The 19532-nt window shown below is 38.7% G+C and overlaps 1 pseudogene across 1 annotated transcript in view; it reads left to right on the top strand.

The window, feature by feature from the left end:
• Positions 1-11116: 11116 nt before the first annotated feature.
• The window catches only part of LOC309825394 (NADH dehydrogenase [ubiquinone] iron-sulfur protein 6, mitochondrial-like), a 31895-nt pseudogene continuing 23479 nt past the window's right edge, over positions 11117-19532 (top strand). The window contains exon 1 of the transcript in view: positions 11117-11143. The product of the transcript in view is annotated as an NADH dehydrogenase [ubiquinone] iron-sulfur protein 6, mitochondrial-like (transcript). The remainder of the gene's footprint in view (positions 11144-19532) is intronic.

The raw sequence follows: 19532 nt of genomic DNA, 5'->3' as shown, positions 1-19532 counted from the left end.
TCCTTAATCAGAGTTGTTTCTCAAGTCCATTTGGGATGCACATCTGTAGTCTGTATATGCACATTAATCCATAAATTGTAGCAATTCTCATCTTAGTGCAGAAAAAGGCAACTGATGCTTTGATGTTTTCAAAGGTGGCATGATAAATGAAAAGCAAACTTGGCCTTTAGAGTTAGACTTGGATTTGTGTCCACATCCTGCTACTTCATAACTGAGTGTCTCCTTGAATGTGTCACTGGACTTCTCTTAGCCTGTTTCCTTTTTTGTAAATGGGACTTAAAGTACTTATTCTTCATGCGGGTAAACATTTCACATGGATGTATTATAATTTGTTACCAACATTTTGATGGAGACGTTTGGTTGGGAGACATTTTAATTCGGCCTAAATAAATAAAGCCAATTTAAAAAAAACTGATCAGGGTACACAGAGGGTTTATTTGTTTACTTATTTGCCCATGAGCAGTATTTGATTCTGTTCACTAGCGTGACTTAGTGGCACTTTAACCTCCTCTGATTCCCTAGATGGTAAACCTTGCTTCCTGCCTGCACTGCCCAAAGGTACAGTCTTTCTTTCTCTGAATTACTCCCCTGCCTGGATTTAACACTTTGTTTGTCTGAGCCTGCTGTGTCAGCCAAGTGCCTTCCCATATCCTCAGCTCTCTGGGTTTCACTTTCCCATAGGATATAACTTGTGCACCAACCCTGGCTATATCATCTGGTACTTCTTGATGCTGAATTAGAGCTGCAAGTTGTATCTACTTGGACTTTATTCCTCACAAATAAACATTGCCAAGGAACTGCAATTCAAAAGTTTGCCCCATTTCTCTAATGCATTTGCAAAAATAAGCTCCTGTGTTTTTACATCCGAAAAAGAGGGGACATATGTATACACATGGCTGATTCACTTTGCCATACAGCAGAAACTTACACAGCAGTGTAAAACAACTATACCCCAATAAAAAAATAATAAAAAAATAAAATAAACTCCTATGTTCTTTAATAAATAGCCAAAAACTTTAGTTCATGGATACTTCTTTGCATAAAAACTAAACATGCACAAAAACATAAGTTTGGAAATCAAAAGACACTCGTTTATTTGTCAGTCAGTCTGGACAATTTTCATCCAGGAATATTCATTCTATATTGTCACATTTTACTAGTCACTACTGATCCGATGAAAAAGACTTTTAACTAACAAACTTCTTGGGTTGTCTCTAATCATTGGTTAATACTTTCTCTCCAATGAAACATGTTAGAAATGTTATTTTATTCACAGTGACATTTAGATATTCCTGATTACTTTAATGTCTGACATAAAGATTTTATTTTTGTCTAATACAGCATAAAACATCTGGATGAAAGCTTAGCATTTAAGTAATTTAGCTCTATATTTTTAATTATCCTTATGCTTGACATCATATGGAGCAAACATCCAGATGTGTCACTGGAGATTTCAGTTTTCAACCAAGTGTTTTAGTATCTACCAGACATTTTTCAGATGAAAAAAAAATAAATGTTTAAACTTTTCTTAATAAATGACACTTTCTCAGCTTTTTAGGTTATAATTGATCGATCCTGTACTCAACAGAAATCTCAATTTCCTTGAAGTTTGTTTAAAAAATAAAATTCATCCTCTTCTCACTGTACCTTTTCTTTCCTAACCGTGATAATGACTCTTACCAACTGATGTAATAGAAAAATCCCCTCAGTTGTGTGTTGCAAAGAAATTGACTTAGGAGGATGGCTGCTACATAGAAATGTAGTCTACTTTACATTTGGTAGTGTACCAGATGTAAAATAGATAGCTAGTGGGAAGCAGCCACATGGCACAGGGAGATCAGCTCCGTGCTTTGTGACCACCTAGAGGGGTGGGATAGGGAGGGTGGGAGGGAGACGCAAGAGGAAGGGGATATGGGGATATATGTATAAGTATAGCTGATTCACTTTTTGATACAGCAGAAACTAACACCATTGTAAAGCAATTATACTCCAATAAAGATGTTAAAAAAATAATATCCGTAAAAAAAATAAATAAATAAGAAGTATAGTCTAGGGCTTCCCTGGTGGCGCACTGGTTGAGAGTCCGCCTGCCAATGCAGGCGACACGGGTTCGTGCCCCGGTCCGGGAAGATTCCCACATGCCGGGGAGCGGCTGGGCCCGTGAGCCATGGCCACTGGGCCTGCGCGTCCGGAGCCTGTGCTTTGCAACGGGAGAGGCCACAACAGTGAGAGGCCCGTGTACCGCAAAAAAAATAAAAATTAAAAAAAATAAGAAGTGTAGTCTACATCATTTCAGAACATATTTCTCCACAATGCTGAGTATTCAAATCAAATATTTATTGGGAATCTACTCAGTTCAATGTTCAGTGACAAAAAGGGAGGAACTTCTACAAGTAGGTAGCATCTTTTCTTTCCATCACTGAATTTAAAAGACAGCCATAAGGTTAATTGGCGACCAAAAGACTGTCTTCGCATCATGATCCTTTAGTTGCAAAGACATAAACCAATTCAAATTGACCCCAAAATGAGGATTCGTTGGAGAGATTTACTGAAATATCAAGATAATATGGGGCAGAAATTTCAGCTGTGTCTAGTGAGAACTGAAGCTTCCTGGCTCTCTCCTTCCCCATTTCTCTTTTCTCTGTGGAGGTACAAGGTTCCTCTTGCCCTGCACATGTCTTGTCAAATCTGCTCAATCTCAGTTCCTCAGAATGACTTTTCCTGAGTCTCTAAGCCACTCTCCTGTAACCTACCTGCATTTGCAGCTTTCACTCATGTTTCTATCAACTATACTCATTTATTTCTGTATGATGTTGCAACCCAATGAATATATCCAACCCACTTGCCTAAGAGAGATTGTCTAAAAGGCTCAGTGCCTGCTGTGCATTATTTCCACTCTCTGTGAGGTTCCCATCCTGGGGCAAGCAGTCATGACCCAAGGATTGGGTTTATATGGTACAGATCTAGGAAGCCTCCAAGAATATACAAGGAGGAAGAAACTTTTAAGAAAGGGGCATGATTGGACAGTCAATAATAGATTCCCCCTCCCCAAAATATTTTAACAAAGAGGGACAAGCTTAAGTACAAACTTAGAGACCAAATATCCAAAACTTCTCTTTTACATTTAGGAAAAAGGACTTGCAAGAAGAAATAACTATAAATCAATTTAATTACTATCTTTGCTTAATATGTGTTACAGATTAAATAAAATATAAAGTATATTACATATAATACATAGATTGTGAGTATAATCATAAACCACCTTCTATTCACATAACTTAGTTTCCTGAATCTGTTTTTCAATACTGTATTTTGGAAAGAGAATTGTTAGCTTTATCCAATGCAAAGAGCTGGTCCACATAATCAAACATCCAACTGTGACTAAGAGTTAATATTCCCTAAATTCTGTATTATTTTTAACATAACCTGCATTAAACAAGACTAAGGTCAGGATAAAGAAAATATTAGCCTATGAGACCAAGAGTCAGGCCTCACTTTTGTCCTGCTAGTATTGACTTGAGCAAGTCAGTTACTTCTCTAAATTTTAGTTTCCTCATCCATCATGGTTAATGATTAATGGCTGGTTTATTTCAGCTGCATTGAAACATCTCCCGTCAAATCAGCTCCTTCAAAATGGTGAACACAAAATACAATATATCCAATGTGTGTATTCAATAATGTATTTGAAAGTGTGTCCCAAATGATTCCATACCGCACAAATGTCCTAGGCTAGTTACTTAGCGGCCAATCTCTATTGAAGAGTAATCATTATTAACCCCATTTGAACAGCAGGAAACTGAGACTCAGAAAGGCCCAGTAATATGTCCCAGAAAAACTTTCAACTATGAAGTGATAAAATATGAAATTAAATGCAGATTTGGCCAACACCAAAGACTGCAATTTTTCGCCTGCCATGTTGCCTCTGAAAACATCTTAAGCTTGTCTTATCTACCTTATTCCAGACTGAGACAAGTATTAGTCTAATATCAGGTAGAAGACAAAAAGCAATTTATTTGCTATCCCTGTGGGTGAAATAATCTCAGAGAATCAGCCAGAACAATGTTGTTTGTAAATGTTGATTAGATTTCCTTCTATTGATTTATATGAGAAATGTCCCTTGTGCTAAAGGAACCACATTTTATCACCATTAAATACCTTTTTTTCATTTATAAGATTTTAACTAAAAGAGTAGGGCAAAATAAATGCAGGCAGAAAATAAATTTTCTTTTCAGCAGGCCAAGTTGAATAAACAATAATCAAAGTATATACTCAGAGTTCCTACATCCAATCATTTTTATGTATAGTTTCAGCCATAAATGAATGATTAGATGATAAATTACTTGGTGCATCCTGATGTTCATTCCTAAAAAATAACTACTTAACAAGAGAGAAAGAGAGATAGAAAAGCCACTTAGATTAAAATAACCAGATGGTGGCCATTCTTAAATCTGAAAAATTATAAAGATCAATGTTTTTCTTATGGTTTTCTTTTAATTTACTTATGAAAAGAATGAATGTCCTTGTTCTTCATTCCATTAATATTGCTAGAATACTGGTGTTATCCCTTATGTTAACATGTTTAGAAACTATACGGAGAGCTTCCAAACATAATCAATAGTGGATAAGAAGTAGCAAGCAAAATTTCATTTAGTGTTGAGAATATAATCTTTTTTCAATAATGTTTAGGAGAGGATTTGGTACTTATAAACATCTAGAAAAATCATTTGTGACCAGTTAACTAATGCCAATGAGCAGGCATGGGAGACATGCCTTGCTGAATAGAACTGAATGATGCTGAGCTCAAGGCCATCTGAGATTCAGAAAACCTGTATAGTGATTGAAGAAAAGCCATAGGTTTTTTTATTTTTTTTTAATTGGAGTATAGTTGATTGACAATGTTGTTAGTTTCAGTTGCACAGCAAAGTGAATCAGTTATACATATACATATATCCATTCTTTTTCAGATTCTTTTCCAAGTGTATGGAGTAGAGTTCCCTGTGCTATATACACACACAGTTAGTTATCTATTTTATATATAATAGTGTGTATATGTCAATCCCAATCTCCCAATTTATCCCTCTCCCCCTTACCTCCTGGTAACCATAAGTTTGTTTTCTACATCTGTGACTCTATTTCTGCTTTGTAGATAAGTTCATTTGTACCTTTTTTTAGATTCCACATATAAGTGATATCATATGATATTTGTCTTTCTCTGTCTGACTTACTTCACTTAGTATGAGAGAGAAAATCCTACTTCATTGCTCACCACGTGTGTCCTTACAGCTGCCAGCTATGGCGGGGGGCGGGGGGGGGGTCAGCATTTTCTGATACCTATTAATAACCCCTGGCTCTTAGTACTTTTTGGCAGCAATGCAAGCTGGTAATATTATTTCCTTTTCTGAAGAAGGAAACTAATGCCAATTTAGTGTGGAAACTCAGAGTCATGGGCTCTAAGAATGACATGTTTTTATTTGTCCCAATGTATACCACCAACTGCTTTATGTCAGTCTTCTGTCATCATGAGTAGCAGGGTCCCCTAACGAACTTCATCCTGAGTTCACACAGTTATGACTTTTTTCAATTATTAACAGAGTTGTTGCATCTTAAGGCTCACTGTTGTTCACTTACAAACTTCCATCTCACTTCTCTTTCAAAATCCCTAGATATACCAAGCCTGTAACTCTAGCTGCTTGGCATGGAGGGAGGAGGTTCTGCTTTTCCACACCCCTCCTCCTTTTCTTCATCTCTTAGCATCCTGGTGTGGAACATAGGCTGCAGAGAGGATAGAGAGATTCTTACCTCCTGTCCCGTGGTGCTGGCAAACTCTTCTCCCTCTCTGCAGTAGCACTGTCTATCTCTTGGGGTACAAACATTTTTATTTATTGTCCTCTTCATGACAGTCCATTAGCAAAGAACATCCAACATCTCCCTGTGCACACCTCAGCCCCTTATTGTTAGTTTCATGCAGAAACCGATGCCATGGACACCAGCAAAACAGCTCAAGCCTCCAACCCAACTCCTTCCCATAGCATACAACGACCACATCAAACAATGGGCTTGCAGGCTGTGCACCCAACTCTCACACCTTGACTCCTAGTCCCACCTTTTCTCCACACACCAGGAGCAGGCATTCAGATGGTCTAGTGGCTCAGAAAATTCCAATAAGAGACTAACGAGGGCCCACTAGAATCATGAGCTTGTCATGTTTCCAGTCTGGGATGCTAATTTAAAGAATCACTGCAAAGAAGGGACACACAAAGAAAAATGATATGCAAAAACTAAATCCTTGTTTTCTTAGAATGGTTGCTTACAAATCATATTTTTCAAATACTATGTGAAAAATAGTAATTTACATATGAAATATCACATTGAAGTATATGAGGTCAGTGTGGGCTGAAGGCAGGGTTATTGATTGTAGGAAGTGGGAATTATGTTGACCCTTGAAAGATAGGGTGGTGTATAGATAGTGAAAAAAAGGAAAAGGGTATTGGTGCATAGGGATTTGATATTTGGGGGAAGATATCAGAGGGGTAAGTGCCTACTATGAATTTATTTGGGAAAGAATAGACAACTCTAGCCAGAGAGAATTTTGGAAGCTATTTTTAAGCCCTGATTCTTATTAAAAACACAGTAGGAAGATAAAAGTAAATAGTACACTTCAGGAAGTTGTTTCCATTGATTTCCATTAAAGACTTAAAAACTGTCAGGCATTTAAGTATAACATTTGACCTGATCAAGGACAATTGTCAGCTATTACTTCCAAAAAGTTAAATAAAAAAATAAAATTGAACTATTTGCGTATTCATATTTTAAATGACATGCTATTGGTTAGAATTAACTCTGTAATACAGTTGCCATAAATTATTTATTTCTAGGATCCTTCTTTTAAAATCAAAGTACAACAAAAGTCAATGTGGACATCATTTCAGCTGATATGATACAAAGGTTTGTTTAAATAGAACAATATGAAAACCTAAATTATCATTTTATTCTGGTATTGCACTGTTTTGATAAAGATTTCTCAGCATCGAAGATCAGCGGAAAAGAAGACACTATCACCACCAATGAGAACCAGATTTCCTTAATGTCATGGCTGACGATATTAATCACTTGAATTGTTGGCAATGAACATTTCCAGTCTCAAGTCAAAAACTTTGGAATCACCCTTGAGTCTTTCTGTCATACTCCACCTCTGATCCATCTGCAAGTCCTCTCAGCTCTACCTTCAAAATATATCCAGTCTCTTACCACTTTTCACCACCATGGACCAAGCTGTCATCACTCCATATAGGGTTTATTGCAGTCTCCAGGACTGGGAGCTCTGACAGCCTTTGCTCAGCTGTAGCATTGGCCATGTCCCCACCATGCTGGTTCTGTGGTGTCTATTGGCCATGGTTCCCTTTTCCTGCCTTGCATCTAAGCCTGGTTAGCTAGCAATTTCTACAGTTTCAGTAACTTGTTTGTAGATTAAACAAACTGTAGTCAATTTCTGTTATTGCTTGCTTTTCTTTCATTTCTTTCTATGAAGTATCCTATCTGATGAAAATACTGTGTGTATGTGTGTGTGTTTATAGGTATACAACTCCATATAAAATATTAAAATTAGAAAATGCTAAAATGATTAGTATATACTAGAATATAAACTTCATGAAAGCAGAACTTTATGAGTTGATGTCTCTGTTGTACCAGGTAGTCAATAAATACTTGTAGAATGAAGGAGTGAATGAATGAATCTTTGTTGTTTGAATATCTGGATGCACATATCTTGTGTTAAACTTTTCCACAATTGGTAGATTTATACCCGAAGAGAAATTTCACGTAAACTGCGTAATCTTCATGTTTTAAATAGCTTCATGGCTGTCTGCCTTAAAATATCCCAGAAACATGCAAGAAATTGACATTACTAAGGCTGTCTTGCAGAATCACACTGCTAGCTTGTAATGCCTGAGGAAAATGCCAACGTCCTTCACCTGGTCATCCCTCCAGCCTACCCTTCCCCCTCCCCCCACCAATCTCCTCTCTCTGTGGGGCAAACACAAACCTCAGGGTAAATCTTACAGAAGTTCCCCACATTTTTGAGATGGAATGCTATAGGTTTTACTGTCAATGTTCAAGGGAGAAGGGAACAGATTTCTGCTAAATAATTTGTCATGCCCTTAACATTACCATTTTCTTCCTCTTTTCCTTACCCACATGGTGGGGAGGTACGGGAACACACAGGGTGCTGCACTGATTCCATTGCTTTTGTTTTGCATACATTGTGCTGAGAAAAGGTCCTCAACACAAGCTGAGTTATGGATGTGCAGCCTGCTTGTTCACAGCCCGATGGGATGGTACCCACTGCAGTCCTCACCTGCTACATGCTTGCCCACACATCGAAGCAGAGATGTTAGGTGAGCCTTGCTTCCGCCCCACCAGTAGAAACGCACCTACAGACTTACTTCCCAGATGGTCAGCATCATTAATGAGAACTTCATGCAATTTCTGAATAGTAATTGTAGAACAAGCTGGAAAGCCTGAATTTTCAAGAAAAATCCATGGTTAAAAAAAATAGCTAGCCTATGATTTCAGTTAAAATAACAATTAATAGCAGTACGACTGAAGATGTCTCCTTTCTCTGACCATCAAACCCATTGTACGGACATAATGACTGAGATCTGTCTTTCCCTCTGATTGTCAATTACTTTGCACTGAGAATTGTATCTTTATTTATTTATTTTCACTTACATTTGAATACATTTGAGGAAAGGCTCTGCAACGGTGGAGAAACATATTCTGCAAAAACATTTATTCTGAAAAGAATAATTTAAAACATGCACACAAACCCTACTTTATTCATTTCCCCCTGTAATTATATTTTTTAGATGATCGCTTGTGTATTTTCTCACTTTAAAATGGAAATGAAATGTCTGATGACTTGAGTTGATTTAATTTTCCCAAGGAAAGGAACTCCTACCCCAGTTCTGTGTTAGGGAGCTTGTTACTATTTCATTGCTCAGTCTACGGCAATGTTGATGGTTTATTTCAGGTTTTAAAACACCCTGCTATGTAGTAATTGAAATCATCAAAAGCTATTGTCCTGGGAAGGTCATATGCTCTCTCTTTCACTGTGTTTTGACTTAATGTAATGTAATGTAATTACATTAATTACATTACGTTAATGTAAACAGAAGATAGAAACAACCCTAAAGCTCTCAAGGTCAGAAAGAATTTGAGATACCAGTGAGCTCAACATTGGTTTGAACATACAGAGAAACTGAGACTCAAAATGGAAGCAAATTGCCCAAAGTCAGATTATTAAGCAGCCCATGAAACCTGGCTGGCTCCTGATTGGTTACTGGTCCAGGGCTCTTCCCAGCTTTATTGTCTGGTGGTTTGTTATCATGGTCTTTGTGAAAAAAAAAATAGATGTCTTGTATTAAAAGAAGATGATGAGCAATGGAAACAGAGATAATTCTCTAGGATATTTTTAGGAAAAACTTCATGTGTGGTCTCATCAACAGGAACTGAGACGTCATACTTACATACATGTATACAATTTTGGATGACATCTACCTTTATCTTTATATGCGGTATGAACATCTCACCAACAGAGTCTTCATTTTGACAGTAGCTACACACAAGTCCTATACTTCTACCAAAAGGGGCTCCTAATGTGTCTACTGATTTCTAATATAAATGCCTATTCCTGCTTTTCCCAACTTCTAGATTCCTCTCCCATGATTCCTCTTTTCTGTCTGCCTATCCACCTGTCCAGGAAAAAATGAATGGATGCCTTTTCCAATGGGGTTCTATCGAGTCCTCTCTGTCCCTCTAAATGCTCCTATTCCAACTCAGTATTAGAGTTGTAGAACACCTGTCTTAGTTTAGAAAGCCTCAAAGTGTCTAGCATTTGTTTAGCAAACATTTATTGAGGACATGCTCGGTTTCTCAACACTTTGATAGTCACTCAGCAATGTTGCATGAATAAATGAGTAAACAAATGGCACCTATAAATCCATCCAGGACCATTCACTGGAGAGCAAATTCGCCTCTCTAGCTTCTTTCTGCATTGCTCTATTTGATCTCCCATGCCCTGGTTGCCCTATGTTATAGTGCGAACACTACATAAAAATTGGTTTCCAGAACCGTCAGATTGTTTTTAGTCTTCAAACTGAATGGTACAGCCCAACTTATATTCCACTTTCTACATATTTTCAAGCTCCTTGATTTTGGATGTTATTCTTTCATTGCCTCATTTATGGCTTTCTTCTCTATTCAGACCTAGTACTTAATCTTCCTTTTTCAAATCTGAGTATAGCCATCCTTCCTTTACTGCACTGTGCCTCTGCCTTTTCATCTGTCTCTGTATCCCTTCTAGACAACTTGTATCGCCTCACACACAACATGTTAAAATCAGCTCTTTTGCCCCTTTCCTGTTTGCCCATTTCTGTTCCCCTCTAACCTTGAAAGAACCCAAGGAACCTGTTGATTCTTTTCCTAGATAAAAATATGCAACAGTAAGTAGCTCTCTACTCCCAAGAGTCCCCTTAGCAATCCTTCAGGCGGGTCACTCAGGTAAGATAACATCTGAGGAGAGAGTCAGCCATTCTGCACGCAGTGGAGAAGGATGCAGAACCCAACTTCCTGCCTTGATGATTCACTGAGATTCTTCTCCCCTCCCGCCATTTTTCCCTTCAAAAACGGTCATGGCTGAGCAGAATCTTTGGAACTGGTCTCTGGACACGAGTCCAACTTGTCCCCAAATTGCCAGGTTTTCTGATTAAAGCAGCTTTCCTTTCTACTGACACTTGCCTCTTGAATTATTGGCTTTGACCAGCAAGCAGCCAAACCTGCATTTGGTAACAATGTGATTAAAAGAACTCAATTTCTTCCTGGAAAATCCGAAGTCAGTGACAATACTGTGTACTAAAATCATGCTTCCCTTTATATTGAGGCCATTATTCCTTAGGTCAATGTTGATACCTCCCCTGTTGCAGGCCCTACATTGCTTTCTGGGCATCACCAAGATGAATGAGACATAGTTCCTGCCTTCAAGGGCCTCACAGTATAAAGTGAATGATGTGCATGTAAAAGGTAATTACAACAGTGTGAAGAGAACTTAACCTTGGAAACCATGGACCTGGGCACCAATGTCAAAGAGGTATGGTGTCAGAGATGACTTTTTCCAGCAGGTCAAGCTTGAAATAAATTTTACAAACAATAGAAGTAGATGTGAGACAGTTAAAGATGCCTGAAATATCTTTGGATCTTCACAAAGCATCCAACACAATGTCCAACATAAATTCGGTGATTGAATGAAGGATGAAACTATATATGCTCCTAAACGTCCATTTCTACTATATTAGTTCAAATATGAGTTTACACTTCACAGTTATATTTCTGTAGTGCTCTTTCTGCCTTTAGTATCTCTTCCTACCCCTTTCCACCATCCACCCTCTGGATTGGCATCAGTAATCTCAGCAAATGATCATGTTTTTCATGTGGATCCCCAGCGCCTATTTAATAAGCTCCAAACTTCACAGCCAAACATTTGAGGCCCCCATACTAAGACCCCAATCTACTTCTCCAAACATTACTTTTCTGTGCAAACCATCTGCAGGAGTCAATTTGGTCTACATCTTTCCCCTGAGAGGCATTGGGCAGTCCTTCAGAGGGTACGAAGCTCCTTTAAGAAGTTTATAAACCAGAGGAATAGATCAGTAGCAACAAAAAACAGTGGGTTCCAGGGAAAATTTTCAGGAATACAAGGGCCAGGATGTGACCAGAAGAAATAATGGGGGAATTAGAAAGGTTAGCAAAAAATGTTCCCCTTTGTTTACTCAAATTATGTTGAACCCCTGTGTTTGCAAAACTGATCAAGGACAAAGTTTTGCAAAATTTTCAGCCTTTTTCATGTCTTAGTTTTTGCAAAATGCTGCAAAAAGATATTTTCCCCTTTTATATTTGTAGCTATGCTCTCTGTGACTGAAAGAGCAAAGGCAGCATGAAAACACAAATTAATAGAGGAAAATTATGTCAACTATTTTCAACCATGCCAGGAATCATTGGAATTGAAAGTAAGGGCTTCAAGTGTTATCGGCTTTGATGATTCATTCTGTCCTAGTGTCTGCTTTCTTGCTTTGCTCCTAACCCCACCGTACTGTTTCTTGCACCTTCAGCTCTGTGAGCACTGACATCTGAAAGAGCGTGAATTTTTCTTCAAGTTACATCAACTCATTTGCAAATGTGAAACATCAGCCTTTATTAGTTCCTTCTCTTTTTTTTTAACATCTTTATTGGAGTTTAATTGCTTTACAATGGTGTATTAGTTTCTCCTTTATAAAAAAGTGAATCAGTTATACATATACATATGTCCCCATATCTCTTCTCTCTTGCATCTCCCTCCCTCCGATCCTCCCTATCCCACCCCTCTAGGCAGTCACAAAGCACCGAGCTGATCTCCCTGTGCTATGCGGCTGCTTCCCACTAGCTACCTATTTTACTTTTGGTAGTGTATATATGTCCATGCCACTCTCACACTTTGTCCCAGCTTACCCTTCCCCCTCCCCATATCCTCAAGTCCTTTCTCTAGTAGATCTGCATCCTTATTCCCATCATGTCCCTAGGTTCTTCATGACCATTTTGGGTTTTTTTATTCCATATATATGTGTTAGCATACGGTATTTGTTTTTCTCTTTCTGACTTACTTCACTCTGTATGACAGTCTCTAAGTCCATCCACCTCACTACAAATAACTCAGTTTCGTTCCTTTTTATGACTGAGTAATATACCATTGTATATATGTGCCACATCTTCTTTATCCGTTCATCTGTTGATGGACACTTAGGTTGCTTCCATGTCCTGGCTATTGTAAATAGAGCTGGAATGAACATTTTGGTACATTATTCTTCTTGAATTATGGTTTTCTGAGAATATATGCCCAGTAATGGGATTGCTGAGTCATATATAAGTTCTACTTTTAGTTTTTCAAGGAACCTCCATACTGTTCTCCATAGTGGCTTTATCAATTTTCATACCAACCAACAGTTAAACAGGGTCTCCTTTTTTCCACACCCTCTCCAGCATTTATTGTTTGCAGATTTTTTGATAATGGCCATTCTGACTGGTGTGAGGTGATACCTCATTGTAGTTTTGATTTGCATTTCTCTAATGATTAATGATGTTGATCATTCTTTCATGTGTCTGTTAGCAATCCGTATATTCTTCTATTTCTATTTAAGTCTTCTGCCCATTTTTGGATTGGGTTGTTTGTTTTTTTAACATTGAGCTTCATGAGCTGCTTGTAAATTTTGGAGATTAATCCTTTGTCAGCTGCTTCATTTGCAAATATTTTCTCCCATTTTGAGGGTTGTCTTTTCATCTTATTTATGGTTTCCTTTGCTGTGCAAACTTTTAAGTTTCATTTGGTCCCATTTGTTTATTTTTGTTTCTATTTCCATTTCTCTAGGAGGTGGGTCAAAAAGGATCTTGCTGTGATTCATGTCACAGAGTGTCCCGCCTATGTTTTCCTCTAAGAGTTTGATGGTGTCTGGCCTTACATTTAGGTCTTTAATTCATTTTGAGTTTATTTGTGTTTATGGTGTTAGGGAGTGTTCTAATTTCATTCTTTTACATGTAGCTGTCCAGTTTTCCCAGCACCGCTTATTGAAGAGGTTGTCTTTTCTCGACTGTATATTCTTGCCTCCCTTATCAAAGATAAGGTGACCATATGTGCATGGGTTTATTTCTGGGCTTTCTATATCCTGTTCAATTGTTCTATATTTCTGTCTCTGTGCCAGTACCATACTGTCTTGATTACTGTAGCTTTGTAGTATAGTCTGAAGTCAGGGAGTCTGATTCCTCCAGCTCCATTTATCTTTCTCAAGATTGCTTTGGACATTCGGGGTCTTTGTGTTTCCATACAAATTGTGAAATTTTTTGTTCTAGTTCTGTAAAAAATGCCAGTGGTAGTTTGATAGGTATTGCACTGAATCTGTGGATTGCTTTAGTTAGTAGAGTCATTTTCACAGTGTTGATTCTTCCAATCGAAGAACATGGTATATCTCTCCATCTATGTGTATCATCTTTAATTTCTTTCATCAGTGTCTTATAATTTTCTGCATATAGGTCTTTTGTCTCCTTAGGTAGGTTTATTACTAGATATTTTATTCTTTTTGTTACAGTGGTAAATGGGAGTGTTTTCTTGATTTCACTTTCAGATTTTTCATCATTAGTGTATAGGAATGCCAGAGCTTTCTGTGCATTAATATTGTATCCTGCTACTTTACCAAATTCATTGATTAGCTCTAGTAGATTTCTGGTAGCATCTTTAGAATTCTCTATGTATAGTATCATGTCATCTGCAAAGAGTGACAGCTTTACTTCTTCTTTTCCGATTTGGATTCCTTTTATTTCCTTTTCTTCTCTGATTGCTGTGGCTAAAATTTCCAAAACTATGTTGAATAATGGTCATGAGACTGGGCAGCTTTGTCTTGTTCCTTATCTTAGTGGAAATGCTTTCAGTTTTTCACCATTGAGGACGATGTTGGCTGTGGGTTTGTCATATATGGCCTTTATTATGTTGAGGAAAGTTCCCTCTACACCTACTTTCTGGAGGGTTTTTACCATAAATGGTGTTGAATTTTGCCGAAAGCTTTCTCTGCATCTACTGAGATGATCATATGGTTTTTCTCCTTCAATTTGTTAATATGGTGTATCATGTTGATTGATTTGTGTATATTGAAGAATGCTTGCATTCCAGGGATAAACCGCAGTTGATCATAGTGTATGATTCTTTTAATATGCCGTTGGATTCTGTATGCCAGTATTTTGTTGAGGATTTTTGCATGTATGTTCATCACTGATATTGGCCTGTAGTTTTCTTTCTTTGTGACATCTTTGTCTGGTTTTGGTATCAGAGTGATGGTGGCCTTGTAGAATGAATTTGGGAGTGTTCCTCCCTCTGCTATATTTTGGAAGAGTTTGAGAAGGATAGGTGTTAACTCTTCTCTAAATATTTGATAGAAATCGCCTGTGAAGCCATCTGGTCCTGGGCTTTTGTTTGTTGGAAGATTCTTAATCACAGTTTAAATTTCAGTGCTTGTGATTGGTCTGTTCATATTTTCTATTTCTTTCTGGTTCAGTCTCAGAAGTTGTCCATTTCTAAATATTTGTCCATTTCTTCCAGGTTGTCCATTTTATTGCCATAGAGTTGCTTCTACTAATCTCTCATGATCCTTTGTATTACTGCAGTGTCAGTTGTTACTTCCCCTTTTTCATTTCTAATTCTATTGATTTGAGTCTTCTTCCTTTTTTCCTTGATATGTCTGGCTAATGCTTTATCAATTTTGTTTATCTTCTCAAAGAATCAGCTTTTAGTTTTTTTGATCTTTGCTATAATTTCCTTCATTTCTTTATCATTTATTTCTTATCTGATCTTTATGATTTCTTTCCGTCTGCTAACTTTGTGTCTTTTTTATTCTTCTTTCTCTAATTGCTTTAGGTGTAAGGTTAGGTTATTTATTTGAGATGTTTCTTGCTTCTTAAAGTGGGATTGTATCTCTATAAACTTACCTCTTAGAACTGCTTTTGCTGCATTCCATAGGTTTGGGGTCATCGTGTTTTCATTGTCATTTGTTTCTAGGTATTTTTTGATTTCCTCTTTAATTTCTTCAGTGATCTCTTGGTTATTAAGTAGTGTGTTGTTTAGCCTCCCTGTGTTTGTATTTCTTACAGATTTTTTCCTGTAATTGATATCTAGTCTCCTAGCATTGTTGTCAGAAAAGATACTTGATCCAATTTCAATTTTCTTAAATTTACCAAGGCTTGATTTGTGACCCAAGATATGATCTATCCTGGAGAATGTTCCATGAGCCCTTGAGAAGAATGTGTATTCTGTTGCTTTTGGACGGAATGCCCTATAAATATCAATAAAGTCCATTTTGTTTAATGTATTATTTAAAGCTTGTGTTTCCTTATTTATTTTCATTTTGGATTATCTGTCCATTGGTGAAAGTGTGGTGTTAAAGTCCCCTACTATGACTGTGTTATTGTCGATTTCCACTTCTATGGCTGATAGCATTTGCCGTATGTATTAATGTGCTCCTATGTTGGGTGCATAAATATGTACAATTGTTACATCTTCTTGGATTGATCCCTTGATCATTATGTAGTGTCCTTCTTCGTCTCTTGTAATAGTCTTTGTTTTTAAGTCTATTTTGTCTGATATGAGAATTGCTACTCCAGCTTTCTTTTGATTTCATTTGCATGGAATATCTTTTTCCATCCCCTCACTTTCAGTCTGCATGTGTTCCTAGGTCTGAAGTGGGTCTCTTGTAGACAGAATATATACGGGTCTTGTTTTTGTATCCACTCAGCCAGTGTATGTCTTTTGGTTGGAGCATTTATTCCATTTACATTTAAGGTAACTATCGATATGTATGTTCCTATTACCATTTTCTTAATTGTTTTGGGTTTATTATTGAGATCTTTTCCTTCTCTTGTGTTTTCTGCCTTGAAAAGTTCCTTTAGCATTTGTTGTAAAGCTGGTTTTGTGGTGCTGAATTCTCGTAGCTTTTGCTTATATGTAAAGGTGTTAATTTATCCGTCAAATCTGAATGAGATCCTTGCAGGGTAGAGTAATCTTGGTTGTAGGTTTTTCTCCTTCATCATTTTAAATATGTCCTGCCACTCCCTTCTGGCTTGCAGAGTTTCTGCTGAAAGATCAGTTGTTAACCTTATGGGGATTCCCTTGTGTGTTATTTGTTGTTTTTCCCTTGCTTCTATTAATATGTTTTCTTTGTATTTAATTTTTGACAGTTTGATCAATATGTGTCTTGGCGTACTTCTCCTTGGATTTATCCTGTATGGGACTCTCTGTGCTTCCTGGACTTGATTAACTATTTCCATTCCCATATTAGGGAAGTTTTCAACTATAATATCTTCAAATATTTTCTCAGTCCCTTTTTTTTTCTCTTGTTCTTCTGGGATCCCTATAATTTGAATGTTGGTGCTTTTAATGTTGTCCCAGAGTTTTCTGAGACTGTCCTCATTTCTTTTCATTCTTTTTTCTTTATTCTGCTCTGCAGTAGTTATTTCCACTATTTTATCTTCCAAGTCACTTATCCGTCTTCTGTCTCAGTTATTCTGCTATTGATCCCTTCTAGAGAATTTTAAATTTCATTTATTATGTTGTTCATTGCTGTTTGTTTGCTCTTTAGTTCTTCTAGGTCATTGTTAAATGTGTCTTTTATTTTCTCCATTCTATTTCCAAGATTGTGGATCATCTTTACTATTATTATTCTGAATTGTTTTTCAGGTAGACTGCCTATTTCCTCTTCATTTGTTAGGTCTGGTGGGTTTTTGCTGTGTATTTCTCTGCTTCATCTGCTGTGTATTTCTCTGCTGTGTATTTCTCTGTGTATTTCTCATTTTGCTTAACTTACTGTGTTTGGGGCCTACTTTTCGCAGGCTGCAGGTTCGTAGTTCCTGTTGTTTTGGTGTCTGTTCCCAGTGGCTAAGATTGGTTCAGTGGGTTGTGTAGGCTTCCTGGTGGAGGGGACTAGTGCCTGTGTTCTGGTGAATGAGGCTGGATCTTGTCTTTCTGGTGGGCAGGTCCACGTATGGTCGTCTGTTTTGGTGTGTCTGTGGCCTTATTATGATTTTAGGCAGCCTCTGTGCTAATGGATGGGGTTGTGTTCCTGTCTTGCTAGTTGTTTGGCGTAGGGTGTCCAACACTGTAGCTTCCTGGTCGTTGAGTGGAGCTGGGTCTTGCTGTTGAGATGGGGATCTCTGGGAGATTTTTGCCATTTGATATTATGTGGAGCTGGGAGGTCCCTTGTGGATCAGTGTCATGAACTTGGCTCTCCCCCATCCGTGGCACTGCCCTGTCACCTGGCTGGAGCACCAAGAGCCTGTCCTCCACACGGCTCAGAATAAAAGGGAGGAAAAAAAGAAAGAAAGAAAGAAGAAGATAAAATAAAATAAAATAACGTAAAGTTATTAAAATAAAAAATAATTATTAAGAAAAAATATTTTTTAAGTAATTAAAAAAAAAAGAGAGAACCCTAGGACAAATTGTAAAAGCAAAGCTGTACAGACAAAATCACACGTAAAAGCGTACACATACATACTCAAAAAAGAGGGAAAAAGGTAAAAATATATATATATATATATATATATATTTTTTTTTTTTTGCTCCCAATGTCCACCTCCTCAATTTGAGATGATTTGTTGTCTATTCATGTATTCCACAGATGCAGGGTACATCAAGTTGATTGTGGAGATTTAATCCACGCTGCTCCTGAGGCTGCTGGGAGATATTTCCCTTTCTCTTTGTTCGCACAGCTCCCAGGGCTCAGCTTTGGATTTGGCCCCGCCTCTGCATGTAGGTGGCCTGAGGGCGTCTGTTCCTTGCTCAGACAGGACACAGGACGGGGTTAAAGGCGCAGCTGATTCGGGGATTCTGGCTCACTCAGGCCGGGGGTGGGGGGGGCGGTGGGGGGAAGGGAGGGGCACAGAGTGCAGGGCGAGCCTGTGGCGGCAGACGCCGGTGTGACATTGCACCAGCCTGAGGCACGCCGTGCGTTCTCCCAGGTAAGTTGTCCCTGGATCCCGGGACCCTGGCAGTGGCGGGCTGCTACACAGGCTCCCAGGAGGGGAGGTGTGGACAGTGACCTGTGTTCGCACACAGGCCCCTTGGTGGTGGCAGCAGCAGCCTTAGCGTCTCATGCCCGTCTCTGGGGTCCACGCTGTTAACCGCTGCTCACACCCGTCTCTGGAGCTCCTTTAAGTGGCGCTCTTAATCCCCCCTCCTTGTGCACCAGGAAACAAAGAGGGAAGGAAAAGTCTCTTGCCTCTTCAGTAGCTCCAGCTTTTTCCCGGAATCCCACCCATCTAGCCATGGCCCACTAGCCCCCTTCAGGCTGTGTTCACGCCGCCAACCCCAGTCCTCTCCCTGGGATCTGACCTCCGAAGCCCGAGCCTCAGCTCTCAGCCTCCGCCCACCCCAGCGGGTGAGCAGACAAGCCTCTTGGGCTGGTTAGTGCTGGTCAGCACCGATCCTCTGTGCAGGAATCTCTCCACTTTGCCTCCAATCTCCTGTGGCTGAGCTCTTCTCCGTGGCTCTGAAGCTTCTCCCCTCTGCCACCCGCAGTCTCCGCCCACGAAGGGGCTTCTAGTGTGTGGAAACATTTCCTCCTTCACAGCTCTCTCCCACTGGTGTGGGTCCTGTCCCTATCCTTTTATCTCTGTTTTTTCTTTTGCCCTACCCAGGTACATGGGGAGTGTCTTGCCTTTTGGGAGGTCTGAGGTCTTCTGCCAGCGTTCAGTAGGTGTTCTGTAGGAGTTGTTCCACTTGTAGATGTATTTCTGATGTATTTGTGGGGAGGAAGGTGATCTCTGCATCTAACTCTTCCGCCATGTTTAAGCTCTCTCTAGTTGCCTCTTTTTTCTGTTGTTCCACAATTAAGTTACAGTCTGGTCTGTAATCTGTCTCTTCATTCTCTGGCTTTCAGTGTGGTGCAACTGTATTAAAATTGTTGGGCAGGAGT

The sequence above is a fragment of the Grampus griseus genome, assembly GCF_964374135.1.
Source record: "Grampus griseus genome assembly, chromosome: 7".
Taxonomy (NCBI): Eukaryota; Metazoa; Chordata; class Mammalia; order Artiodactyla; family Delphinidae; genus Grampus; species Grampus griseus.
Note: the sequence above shows the minus strand (reverse complement) of the source record. Positions and strands in the feature narration are given on the sequence as shown.